This window comes from Pteropus medius, unplaced genomic scaffold, assembly GCF_902729225.1.
Source record: "Pteropus medius unplaced genomic scaffold, Ma_sr-lr_union100, whole genome shotgun sequence".
Taxonomy (NCBI): Eukaryota; Metazoa; Chordata; class Mammalia; order Chiroptera; family Pteropodidae; genus Pteropus; species Pteropus medius.
Window position 1 is genome coordinate 7,717,562 of NW_024340849.1, and position 12,890 is coordinate 7,730,451.

The 12,890-nt window shown below is 34.6% G+C and overlaps 1 non-coding gene across 1 annotated transcript; it reads left to right on the forward strand.

Moving 5' to 3' along the window:
• Positions 1 to 8,321: 8,321 nt before the first annotated feature.
• LOC120590421 (5S ribosomal RNA) lies at positions 8,322 to 8,440 on the forward strand. The gene has a single exon (XR_005649717.1). It is a non-coding gene; the product is annotated as a 5S ribosomal RNA (ribosomal RNA).
• The last annotated feature ends 4,450 nt before the right edge of the window (positions 8,441 to 12,890 follow it).

Below are 12,890 nucleotides of genomic sequence, written 5' to 3' on the forward strand. Positions count from 1 at the left end.
TGTTTACAGCAGCTGCACTTCTTGAACTCCATATATTACACACCTGCAAACTGCTACATCTAAATCAGAGTCATGTTGCACATTCATATAATTATAAACAGATTTTCAACTATTTGAATTCCAGAGAGACGTTTGAAAGTCATGGCAGGAGATGAGACATGAGGGGTCTTCCCTGAACATTTTAGAACTTCTAAAAAGCATTTTTTTTTTGTCCATTGTGTGTTGCTGTTTGGGTCGGAAAGACACTTTTCCCTCTTAAATGGGAAGAAATAAATTCTGATACGATACAGACGATTTTGAAGTTTGTTGATAGAAACTGGAATGTATTCTCATCTGATGGGCACTATTTGTTTTGTAAAGCAAGGTCTCATGCTGAGAGGTATGGGGAGATGGGGATGTTTGAAGGTAGTTTAAAAGATATGACCAAGCCACTCCACTGTGTGCAAGCAGCAAGCATATGAAAATAAATAAATAAATATATATATATAAATAAATATACACACACACACACACACACACATATGTACACATATATATACGGTTACATACATATGTGTATGATTATAGATGTAGGCTATATATAATTTACTTTCATGCTATTTATGTGTGTGTATGCATTTATAAACAAAGGTCCAACAGCTTAGGGAGAAGACTATTATATACATTTTTTGTTTTTTTATCTTAGCACGGCTCGGGAGACACAGCATGGGCTTAGAGAATTCGGATATTGGGTTTATGCAGCTCTGAAGTTATTCCAGTTGGCTACAACCAGTGAGAAAGAAGAGTGGAGGTTATTCACAGATTAAGGTCAAGAAGAGACCCTGAAATCTATGATAAATAGGAAGGAACACAGAAAGAAAGGGGTTAGATAAAGAAGAAAGAAGAGTAACTCAGGGTTTGGAGGCCTCAATGATGCGAAAATCAGGAGGAAGGCCATAATGGTGTTGGGTGGTTGGCAGCTCTGGACCATATGGTCATAGAGGACATTTGATTTTATGATTTCGGAGGATTGAATAATCTTTGCAGGCAAAATCTTTCTCTGAATCTTAAAGCTACGTTACCCCTTATTTATTGTCCTGTACTTTTCTTGTAAGTCTCCTGTGGATTTGTGCTTGTTTTCTTACGGTGTAGCAGACTCAGTGTTTAAGGAAAAACAAGTCACGGCTTACCTTGTGTTTCCTGTCATTTGGGCAAACGACTCAGAGAGCATCAGAAATGACCTGCTGGGCTGACGCTTCATGTTTTTATATTCAAGCAGCAACTTGGCAGAGTTCTGCATGGCTCAAGCCAGTGGAGTAAGGAAGACCACTTTAGCATAAGCCACTTTACAGCACCTGTTTGTTTTCTAAACAGAAAGCTCACACATCAACCTGTTCCGCAGAGAGGGGACAAGCAAGCAAACCTGGACTTCTTGGTTTGTACACATTAGATGGATGAGAGAACTGCTAGTCCCATTTCCTGGGCCAGGAAATATTTACGTAGTGTTGTTCTACCAGACTCGAGGTACAGTGGTTTCAAAAAAACTGACATCTTTTTCTGTCACATGCTAAAAGAATTCAGAAAAAAACCTTTAATCCCCAGCAGGTACAATACCTAGTGACATACCTATTGATCTTGCCTTAAAATTAACATGTTGGGGCAACACCTCATAGGATACACTTTATAATCCTGGTGTATCCGTCCTAATTCTTTCCTTTGAAATCTTACATTTTGCCTGATGAGAGGTAGTTGTGACAGGGTAGCAACAAGGAACTATGACCCCCTGAAAATCTTATATCCGTGCAGTAGGAGGGCAGCTTCCTCGTCTTCTGTTAGCATAAATTCTGGTCTCTTACCAGGGGGAGGTTGTGGCACAGAACCAAATCATATTCATACCATCTGCTCCAATTGGCAAAGCTCTTGTCAGTTGCCAATTGTGATTCTCAGTTCAGCCCCTTAGGCCTTGTACTTCCTTTCAGATTATTGTAATGTTTTGTAGTTTTCAGTGTTCTTGTGAGATTTGGTGTTTCTCAGTCATTCTTGGTGTTTTAAAGAAAAGTTGGTAGAAGCTTAGTACATTTTAAATTAAAATTTACAGGTGTAAATATATCATTTAAAATATTTCCTCTTAGGTTGCTTTTATTGTTTTACATGTGAGAATTATCAATTTGTATAAAAAAATATTTTTTTCTTTAGTTTTCTTCTAGAGCCTTTTTAAAAGTATTTTTGTTTATTATAATGTTTATATTTTAAACGTTAAGTAACCTTAGCTAAAGTTTATTCCCTGATTTACTGGCTGTGTAACCTTGGGCATGTCACTTAAACTTTGCGAGTCCATCTACTAAGGTTTATAAAATCCAGTAGTTCCTGAGCTTTACCAACTCCCACAGTTACATTGCGATTTTCAAATTCCTTGACTTATCTAAAATATTTTATATAAGATCCTGTCTACTTGAATTTGTTTTCCTGATTTTTGCCTCTACTATAAAATGCTATCCTGAGAATTTTTTCTGCATATGCTTTCTTGTATTCTCTTTTTTTCTGTCCATACTTTAATATTAGTGTTCCCGTAAGGTTCCCCGTTGCTTCTCTTTTCTCTCTGCTTTCTCTCCCTGGGTAATTTTAATTGCTTTTATGGAATGAATTTACAATGATTCCCACATCCATGTCACGGCTTGAGTTTCTCATTAGCATCACAACCTGAAAATGTCCCAAACTCAACTGACTTAAAAAAGTCTACTCTTCCTTTGACCTCAGTTCTGAGAGGTGAACATCAGTGAACCAGGCACTAACCTGAGAGTCATCTTTCACTCCTTCCCCATTTATCGTGCATGAAATCATTAACTCATCCTACTTTAATCTCCAAAATATTATTCCATCATTTCTCTGCGCTTTTATTTCCAGAACCTTCTTACTTTTCAGCTGGACTGTTGTAATAACATACTTTCGGTCCTCCAAGTCTCCAGATGTAACCACGCCATTCCTTCTCCAAGTGGCTAAGGTTCTGAGAACATAGTTTAGTTACGTTATTGCGCTGACTGAACCCTGACAAAATGTCTCCTCCTCAAGTAAGAACAACTTTTGGGAAGTTTTCTAGAACACACACACATGAAAGATAGAAAATAGTTATGTGACTGAGAAACCCATTTTTGTCGATAAAGTATTGTTTTCATTCTGTTTAGTGGGGTCAACACAATGTCAAAACATTACTAAAAAAAAAAAAAAGATGAAATGAAAGAAGAAAACAACCCCAAATTTGAGGACCATGTTTCCAATAAATAATACTTGGAGGTAGCTACAAATAAAAGGAACTCTGGGAAGTAATTGTAAAATTCAAAAGAATGATTCTCAACACAAAATAAAAGTAATCTATGAAACAGAATCATGTAATATATTCAGGGAGAACAATCTGCAATGAAGTTATGACAGACTATTTTGAAATAAGAAATTTTGTCAACCTCTAGAAGAATGTATGATATTTTGATATTAGAGAATCAGTAAATAACTGCACCTGCCTAGAAATATATACAGTGAAAATGCACAGGAATATTGTGACAGGCCGAATAATGGTCCTACAAAGATATCTACCTCCTTCTCCCTGAAAGCTATGAATACGTGATGCTCCATGGCCTAAGGGCCTTGAAGCTGCAGATGGTTAAAGGTGCTAATAAGCTGACTTTACGACTGGTAGATTATACCACGTTACCCAAGTGAGCCCAGTGTGATTACACTAGCCCTAAACCGCGGAGGAGGTTGGCAGGACGGTTGGCCAGAGAGACGCACTGACGGAACAAGAGGCAAGAGATATGCATGTGAGAAGGGCTCGACCTTGTTGTTGGCTTAGAAGACAAGACAGCCATGAGCCAAGGAACGAGGGTGGTTTCTAGAAGCTGAGAAGTGACTGACTGAGAAAATGGGCACCTCACTTCCAAAACTGGAATGAATTGGGAAATAGATCCTAACCTATACCTTACCTCTAAACCAACTCTTACTCTATTTCATTGAAATCACCTATTTATTTATGACGCCCACATCTGGAAAATCTACAAGACCAGGCATGGAGCATAGTTATATTTATATCTCCATACACAGCACAACGGCTAGCACATGATCAGGTTCACCAAATATTCACTGATAGAAAAGATGAATAAATAAAAAGAATAACTGATTAAGTAAATTAATATGTACATAGAGAACGCCATAAAATTTTTTTCCTCTTCTTTGTTTTATAACTTCACATTAATAGATTTAATACCTTCTTATTTTTTTTAAAACATCAGTTATTTATTTGTAGATTGCCTTTTTTCCAAATAGGCCAATGGGTTAAAGGAAAAATAGTGATTAGAACCATGAGGAGAAGATGATTTGTCATCAGCATTTGTACTCTATGATGAATTATTCGCCCAAAACATTTCATTGGAAATTTGAAACATCCAATCACTGATATTACCTGGTGACTGTTAGTCAATTGGTAATCATGTTTGGAGAGCATTCCTGCCAGAATTTGACTCATTCCAATAAGTGAATCAGTGACCTCTGCAAAGAAAAAAATATATACAGCCTAGGTATAGACTTTATTTTTTAGCAATATAGTGAATATTTGATTTTTAAATTTTAAAGATAATTCTCTGTTATGCCTAGGCTGTATATTGCTTTTTCTTTGACAGGGATCATCAATTCTCTTATGGAGACAAGTCAAATCTTGGCAGGAAGTGCTCGTCATACATGATTACTACATATATATATATATGTATATACTATACATATATACATACACACACGATACGTATAGTATATATGTATATATACGTATATATGTATATATTATACGTATATATTATACGTATATATGTATAATATATATGTATATATATGTATATGTATGTGTGTGTGTGTATGTGTATGTACGTGTGTGTGTATATATATATATAACATATATATATATATACACACCCACTGAATAGAGAGTTGAATGATAAATGAGATTTCAAATTGGCCATCATTTCTTGAGGCTTGGCGCTAATAAAGCATCAACTCTATTTTTGCTTAGTGTGATGAGTACACTTCTTCACTAGTTCTTCAAGAAAAAATTATGAAATTTGAAAAAACAAATCAACATTTATGTGAAGTCTGAATCAATTTTGAATGTGAATGTTTTTATAATGCAAATGCCGATCCCTATTTTAAAGAAAAAGGAAGATGTATAGCTACTCTATCAAAATTATCCATCTCATCCTTATCTATGTCCTCAATTGGCATCAGTTTTGTCTCCACCAATGAAGACAGTGCATCCTACAGGCAATCTCCATGATTTTACTCACTGTTAAAATACTTCCTAATTCAGCTTTAAAAAGAGAAGAGCTAGCTCATTCTATTTAAATAAACCCTAGTTTATTATAGGCAATGAGATGATCAAATAAAAGCCCAGCTGAATCTTAGTAACAGAAGAGATAAATTCATTTATTTTGTGCACTTAAATGAAAGCTGTGTCAGCATATGATAGTACTTTAATAATACTAATCTTGATAATCCATTATATTTTTATAACAATTCTATCATTCCTTCTGTTAGACATACAAGTAGATTTGTTAATCCATGCCAGATTAAGAAAACAAAACAGAACGTTTCTTTTCAAGATTAATAAATTTTCCCTTGCGAGTTTTGTAATTAAAAAACAGCATGTAACACTAATCACATAAAAATAAATACTGTTCTAATTTGATTATACATAAACACAATCCCTCCCTCAATTTCATCTAAGAAGAGTAACCAGAAATTTTACCTCTATTTGTTGATTAAGGTAGAGGTACTGTGTTAGAAGGATGAGACTTTCTATTCCTATTGGAATTTATTCTATGAACAAAACAAACTCAATAATAATTTAGTGTAATGTATAAGAATTAATGAGTACTGTTTCTTTCACAAATCTATTAGTCACGTCCTGATCAAATGGCAGTCTAAGTATTCCTCATTTATTAGAATTAACGAGTTCCTGAAAATTGACTGGATAATGAATTTTTAGATAGTGGGTATCTCTATGCCATTCATTTAAATAGGAAAAGCAATAATACATTTACAATCTATGCAAAACCCTAAATTTCTTCACATATCTTAAAAACACTCAAAATACCTACGTGAAAATCCACAAAGGAGTTGTAAAACACAAATTATCCAATTGCTTCTCAATGAATGAACTTCAGTGGGTATTTTTTATTTTTTTGCATGGCGCGATACTGTACACAGTATCAAACACAAATCCAGTCTAAGTTGCAACAAATATATGCCATTACTAAAATGACTACTTCATTTCAAACACAAATTACATTAGTTTTGAGTGTGAGTGGTATGTATTAAAATTACACCAGGACAACAGCCATAAACTGTAATGAACAGTCATCCAATTCCAACATTAGTAAGAACCAAAACAGCATGATAAGCATAAATAAGAAATTCAAAGAACAAAATAACACCAAGTAGAAATGCTACTTAGCAATGGAGGAATTGCTCAAATGAGGTTTGGTGACAAGGTGATAGAGATGAAAAAAATGGTCACTACGCATGTGAGTGGCAGGTTAGGGTTAGGGCATGCATGTGAGGGAGCCAGAGCCACACAACAGTAAATGCTAGAGGTTCATCAATCACCAATACGAGAAACCCACGTACTCAAGACTCATGACACCTCCAAGAATTCTCACAGCGTAAGACCAGCTTGTCATTGCAGTTTTTTTTTTTAAAATGTGGTGTATTTGCTCATGTTATGATTAAACTCACTAACAAGATCTTTTTTTTTCCCCTGTATAACCTAAAATTTCAACAAAATTTTTGGCAATGATTTTTGCCAATTTTTGAATCAATTAGCTATTTTTTTATGATTCTGAAAGGTTTTATAAGATAGAGGTTTCGTGTAATAGAGAAAATAATAAATTTATACTAAGGCTGAACATTTGTCTTATTTCTCAATGACAAAAGTAAACTGCTGTTTTGTGTTCGATTTACATTTGGTTAGAGATATTCTACAAAAATCTGTTAAAATGATTTACTCTTAGTTAAAATATGACATGCCACCTTGTCTTCTATCCAGAAAGAGGGTAGTCATTTAAAGGTATTGGGTATTTTTAAATGCTATTAGTACTTTATAAACAACATGGCTTAATGCTGATCATTTAATAACTGATGACAAGAAATATCATTGAAAAATCTTCACAATTCAGTTCAGATTATTTCTATCCAAACCAATTCTCTGTAGGAAGTGATGCCAAACAATAACACTACTAAATATGATGGGACTGTTTTCAAGCAATCTTATTCAGGAATGATATTTTAGTTTTTTCAATTGAATATAGCAGAAATTGATTAAATTTTTCTCAGTGCCTGCGGTGCAACAGCTCAGCAATAATTTGCTAAAGGTCTGTTGTGGCTCTTAAGAAGGCATTTTATTTAACAACAAATGTGTAAAATTGATGTTATTCTAGCATTTCCTGTAGCTTTAAGACATGCCAATAGAGAAAACTAGAAGAGAGGGAAATGATTAAAAAGAAAACTGTATGATGTTTTCAACTGATTTAGACCATGCTAACTAAATATTATCACCTTGAATTAACCAATGAGGCTTTTACCTCTCAAGCTATCCAAATAATCAGTCTGACTCTCAATATCACACTCCTTATACATGTTATTATGCACCATACCTTTCTGCATGATGTAAGGGAAGGTGTGTGAACTGAACTGTCTCTCCCCCCAAATTTATATGTTGAAATATTAACCCTCAGTACCACCGAATGTAAACTTATTTAGTGATAGGGTCTTTAAAGAGGTGATTAATTTAAAGTCATCAGAGTGGGCCCTAATCCAAGAGCCCTTTTAAAAAGAGGAAATTTAGATACAGACACGTACAGAGGAAAATAATGTGAAGACACAGGGAGAAAAGAGCCATCAACAAACCAAGGAGAGAATCCTAGAACAGATCCTTTCCCTGGGCCTTCAGAAGGAATCAACCCTGCTGACACTTTGATCTTGAACTTTCAGCCTCCAGAATTATGAGAAAACCAATTTCTGTTGTTTAAACCATCCAATTTGCATACTCTGTTACATCAAACTAATATGTAAAGCAACATTCGTATACTTAAAACAGTGCTAAAATGTATCCAATAATGAATATATGACATAAATCCAGGTAGGACAACTCATCTCTAAAATAAAACTAAATATAAAGCGTTGCAAAAAGGATCTCTGTGGTGGAAGTTGAACCACATTAACACAGAGAATCTATGAGTGAGCAAAGGATCAACTAGAACACAGAGATAAAGATATGGTCAAAATAGAGGATCAAAAATAAAGATAGGGTCTATGGCCGTGCCACCCTGAACAAGCCCGATCCCGTCTGATCTCGGAAGCTAAGCCGGGTCGGGCCTGGTTAGTACTTGGATGGGAGACCATCTAGGAAGACCAGGTGCCGTAGGCGTGAAGAATTAAAAATAATAAGGGATTGCAAGCTGAGAAGGTCCTTGCAATCTGTGAGGTCAACCAAGGGTTGCCTCGCCTGAAAAGGAAAGGAAAGAAAAGAAAAGGAAAGAGAGAGACATCAGTGATTACATTTTAGTAGGCAAGAGGAGAAGATAAAATTGAACTTAAAATGAATAGAATGTTTACAAGTTCAAATGAGAATATGAGAATATGATAATACATGTTTGTAGGCATAGCAGGAATGAGGTTATGTGCAAGTCGTGTGGGGACTAATGAGGTAAAACGTTTAGAGAAGAGAAAGGTTGGAAAAGTTGGAAAAGGTAAAAAAGGTTGGGAGATTTAAGAAGTGCCAAATCATTTCTATCTAATTTTGAAAGTAACAGGGAGACCTCAACAATTTGGACCGAATGTTGACCTTCCTAGACCCAGTTTTAAGGGAGGTGCTTCCACTGGCATGTTAGACAGGGCTACAGTGAAGGGAGTACAGATTAGAAGTCTCAGCATTTCCTGTCTTTTCATTAATTTTCACTCACTCGCCTTTTTCTCAAAACATGTTGAATGTCAAAGAGGAACGTGCCCTAATTTTGTCATATGTTCGATAATGCCTGGCCTATTCCAGCTAAGGGAGGAAAAGGGTGAACAAGCACACTGCATTACCCCTTGTTCCGTTTAGCCTGGTAAGAAGTCTGGATTCTTTGGAAGGAAACCGGTAAATATAAAGAAGTCGAGGAAGACATGATGGTGGTCTGGATTAGAGTAGTGGTTTTAGTGCACATGAGAAGGTTTCCAAGCAGAAGAAAAAAAGAAACAAGAAACAAAGAAAGAAACAGCAGATTTCTAGGCCATCCCTCCAGAGTTTCTGATTGAGACAGTCTAGGATGGGGATCTTGAGAAGTTACAGGTGGTGCAGATGCTGCTAGTTCCAGACAACACTGAGAGTACCAAGTTAGAGCAATGGGACTAAGAATGAAAAGCAAAGTGGGTGGGAAGGAACACTTTCCAAGGGATTAGATTGCTTTAGTTTTGTTTGTTTGTTTGCTTGCTTGTTTATATGATGGAGTATATACTACAGGGTAGAATGGAGTCTCCACAAGGTATTGGTGTAGGTATTTTATCGCTTTCTTGCTTTTCTTGTTAATCACTCTGTATCCTTTCATCTTTCCTTCTTTCCATTCTTTTTATTTTCCCACTCCTTTTACTCATGGAAGCTCTGACTTCCATGCTTCTTTTATTCTCCATTTTTCCAGATTTATAATATTCGAAAGGAAGTATCTCAAAAAATGTCTCTAAAATAAGAAATTTTATGTAAATTCACTTTTTACTCTGTGTTTCAGAAAAGAAATGTAGTAGATGTGTTATTCATATTGACTTTGGAATTATTAATAATATATTAGTTAAACATGGATAAACTTTTTTTTAACGATTACTTTCAGTACCTTAAAAGATACATGCATTTAGAAGTATTTTTATGAAATTGGATGTAGTTAGAAATGCTTTATTTCAATCGAAGAAAATTATGCCATTATTTATTTGAATAACAATACAGATTCAATAACATATTGAACAGCAATTATTACATGGTACTGTACCTTATAATGGTACTGTATCCTGAACCTAGAAGTTCACTATTTTTATGAACATGTCAGAACATCAGCAGGTAGTCACAGTGGTCTAGAAAAGTGCGTGATATTAGATTCATTTGATTTTTAAGTAAAGCATTGCAATATTCAGTGGTGCTTTAAAGTATATCAAATAGCTTTGTATTTTTGGTAAACTTATGTATTAAATCACAGAAAAATAAAATACCATTGTGGAAATTGTCTATGTCATTCATTTTTAAAAGTACTCTAATATTCTACAGTTTTGTTCTACCACTCAAGATGACCTCTCTTCCAAAAAGTATTATTTGAAGTACAGGCAGCATCCAGCGTTGTCAGAACACCTGTCACTCTCTTGCTTGTTATATGTCATCGCTTGACCAAATTATAATACTTCTGAGAAACAGTGAGCCCCTTGTAATTCAATTAAGTTCAATTAATCACAAAGTCCCACATGTACTTGTAACGAACAACTAGAAATGGAATCTAAAAAAAAAACCTCTATAATTCATGTATCTTCTGTAAAGAAATTTAAAGCAGCAAGAAATTGTAGTCACATGTATTAAATTATTTCACGTGTGTTAAATTAATTCACTTCATTCTTATGCTATCTTTGTCTGTGATCTTTATACCTAAGTGTGCTAAAATATTTCTCAGTTTGATGTACTTTAATTGTCTAATATCAAACAGTAAGAAAGTATACTTTATTTTGCTTATATATATGCCATTAATGCTTGAAGAAGTAAGTCTGGGGGCATGAATAGCTATAGGAATAACCAACTTTCAGTTATTATTTCTAAATCCCGACAAAGATATTTAATTGGTAGTTATGAAAATATAGCTGATTAAATTGGGAACACTTGCAGTGAACTATTAGCAAACTAGGTAAATCAGCGTTTAAACATTTTTCACAAAAAGCATCTGTATTCTTTTATTGCTGATTTGGGATTATTCAAACTCAATACATAAAATAACAACTGTGGTTTTGCTAATGACAGAAAATCAAATCGATTCTATTTGACTTACTAATATATTAATTTAATATCTTTGTCTAGTATGGAAAAGATCCATGTGTAAATTTAACAAAAATATATAATTACAATAAATCCATTAGTAAAGCATAATTGTGAACAAATGAAATCTAACACTGTGGAGTCATTTGGAAGATTTAACAATAACTTACTGACAAATTAAAGTTGAGGCCTTTTAGATGCAAATATTAGTTCCTAAAAGATGGGGAAAAATAGTTAAGTAAGTGTGTTTTCTGTTTAAATCAATCAAAATTCATAGGGAAAACACAGAGCTGATACTTGGGGCTTGTTTTGTTCAGGGAATTTAGTTGATAAACTACTCTGTATAATTTTACAGTTCTTGCAATAAAGGACCTATACAAAGAGAATAGCAAATATTTCTACATTATAGGACCAGTATATCTAGTTTCTAGAATACTTGTCTTTTTAGCTAACCTCACCAAACTGTTTTATATCATCAGCCTTTTAGCAAGCTGTTCCATAGGGAATAACATTTATCCCTGAACCTATTTGTGTTTGGGTATCAATAACATCATTATCTCCCACCAAGAGAGATGTTAAGACCTTGTTTCAAGCATCCTGCTACATTGATGAGACAGAAATAAAACAATGTATCATGCCAGAACGTGAGGGTAATTTCTCAAATTTGGTAGGATATTTGCACTTTGTGGTAGACAGAACAATGTCCTTCCAAAGATGGCCATGTCCTATTACCCACAGATCCTGTCATCGTTACCTGAAATGATGTAATAGTTTCTTAAGGCTGCCATAAACAATGACCACAAATTAGGGGCTTTAAACAACAGAAATTTATTCTCTCAAAGTTATGGAGGCCAGAAGTCTGAAATCAAAATATTGGCTGGGTCAATTCCTTCTGAAAGGTCTGAGAGAGAATCCATTCTCTTCACCTTCTAAGCTATGTCTCTTTGTTTCCTCCTTTTCTATCACTTATCAGACCCTCCTCATCAGATTTAGGGCCCGCCCTAATCCACAATAATCTGATTTGAGATCTTTACAACTATAAAGACCCTTATTCCAAGTAAAGGCACATTCTGAAGTTCCAGGTGGACATGTCTTTTGCAGTTTTACCTACTGCACAGGGAAAAAGAGACTTTTTAGAAGTGATTAAAATCAGGCTCTTGAAATGGAAAGATTATTCTAGATTATCTGGAAGGGCCTAATGTAATCACAAAGAGCCTTATAAAGCAATGAGAGAGAGAGGCAGGAGAATAAGTCAGAAAAGATGTGACAATGGCAGCAAAGGTTAGATAGACAGATGATAGATGATAGATAGATAGATAGATAGATAGATAGATAGATAGATAGATAGATAGATACATACATACATACGTACATACATACATACATATATACATACATGAATAGATGGTAGATAGATAGATGATAGACAGATGATAGATTTAAAGATGCTATACTGCTGGCTTTGAAGACAGAGGGATGGGATCAGAGCCAAGGAATGCAGATGGCTTCTAGAAGTTGGAAAAGACAAGGAAACAGATTTTCTCCTAAAGCCTCAAAAAGGAGCACAGCCCTACTGACATTTTGAATTGAGGACTTTGGAATGCAGAACTCTAAAATAATAAACTTGTATGCTTTTAAGCCTCTAGATTGTGGTGATCTGTTACAGTATCAATCAAAAATGAATACACACACTTTCTCAAATTCACATAATCAAGAAGTTCCCATACCTTGCCTTTGTATAGTAGGAATCCTTATAAATTGTTAAGATTCAGCTTTCTAAGCAACATGGATGGCATATTTATAAATTATTACAAACTATTTAGCTACTGAATTTCAA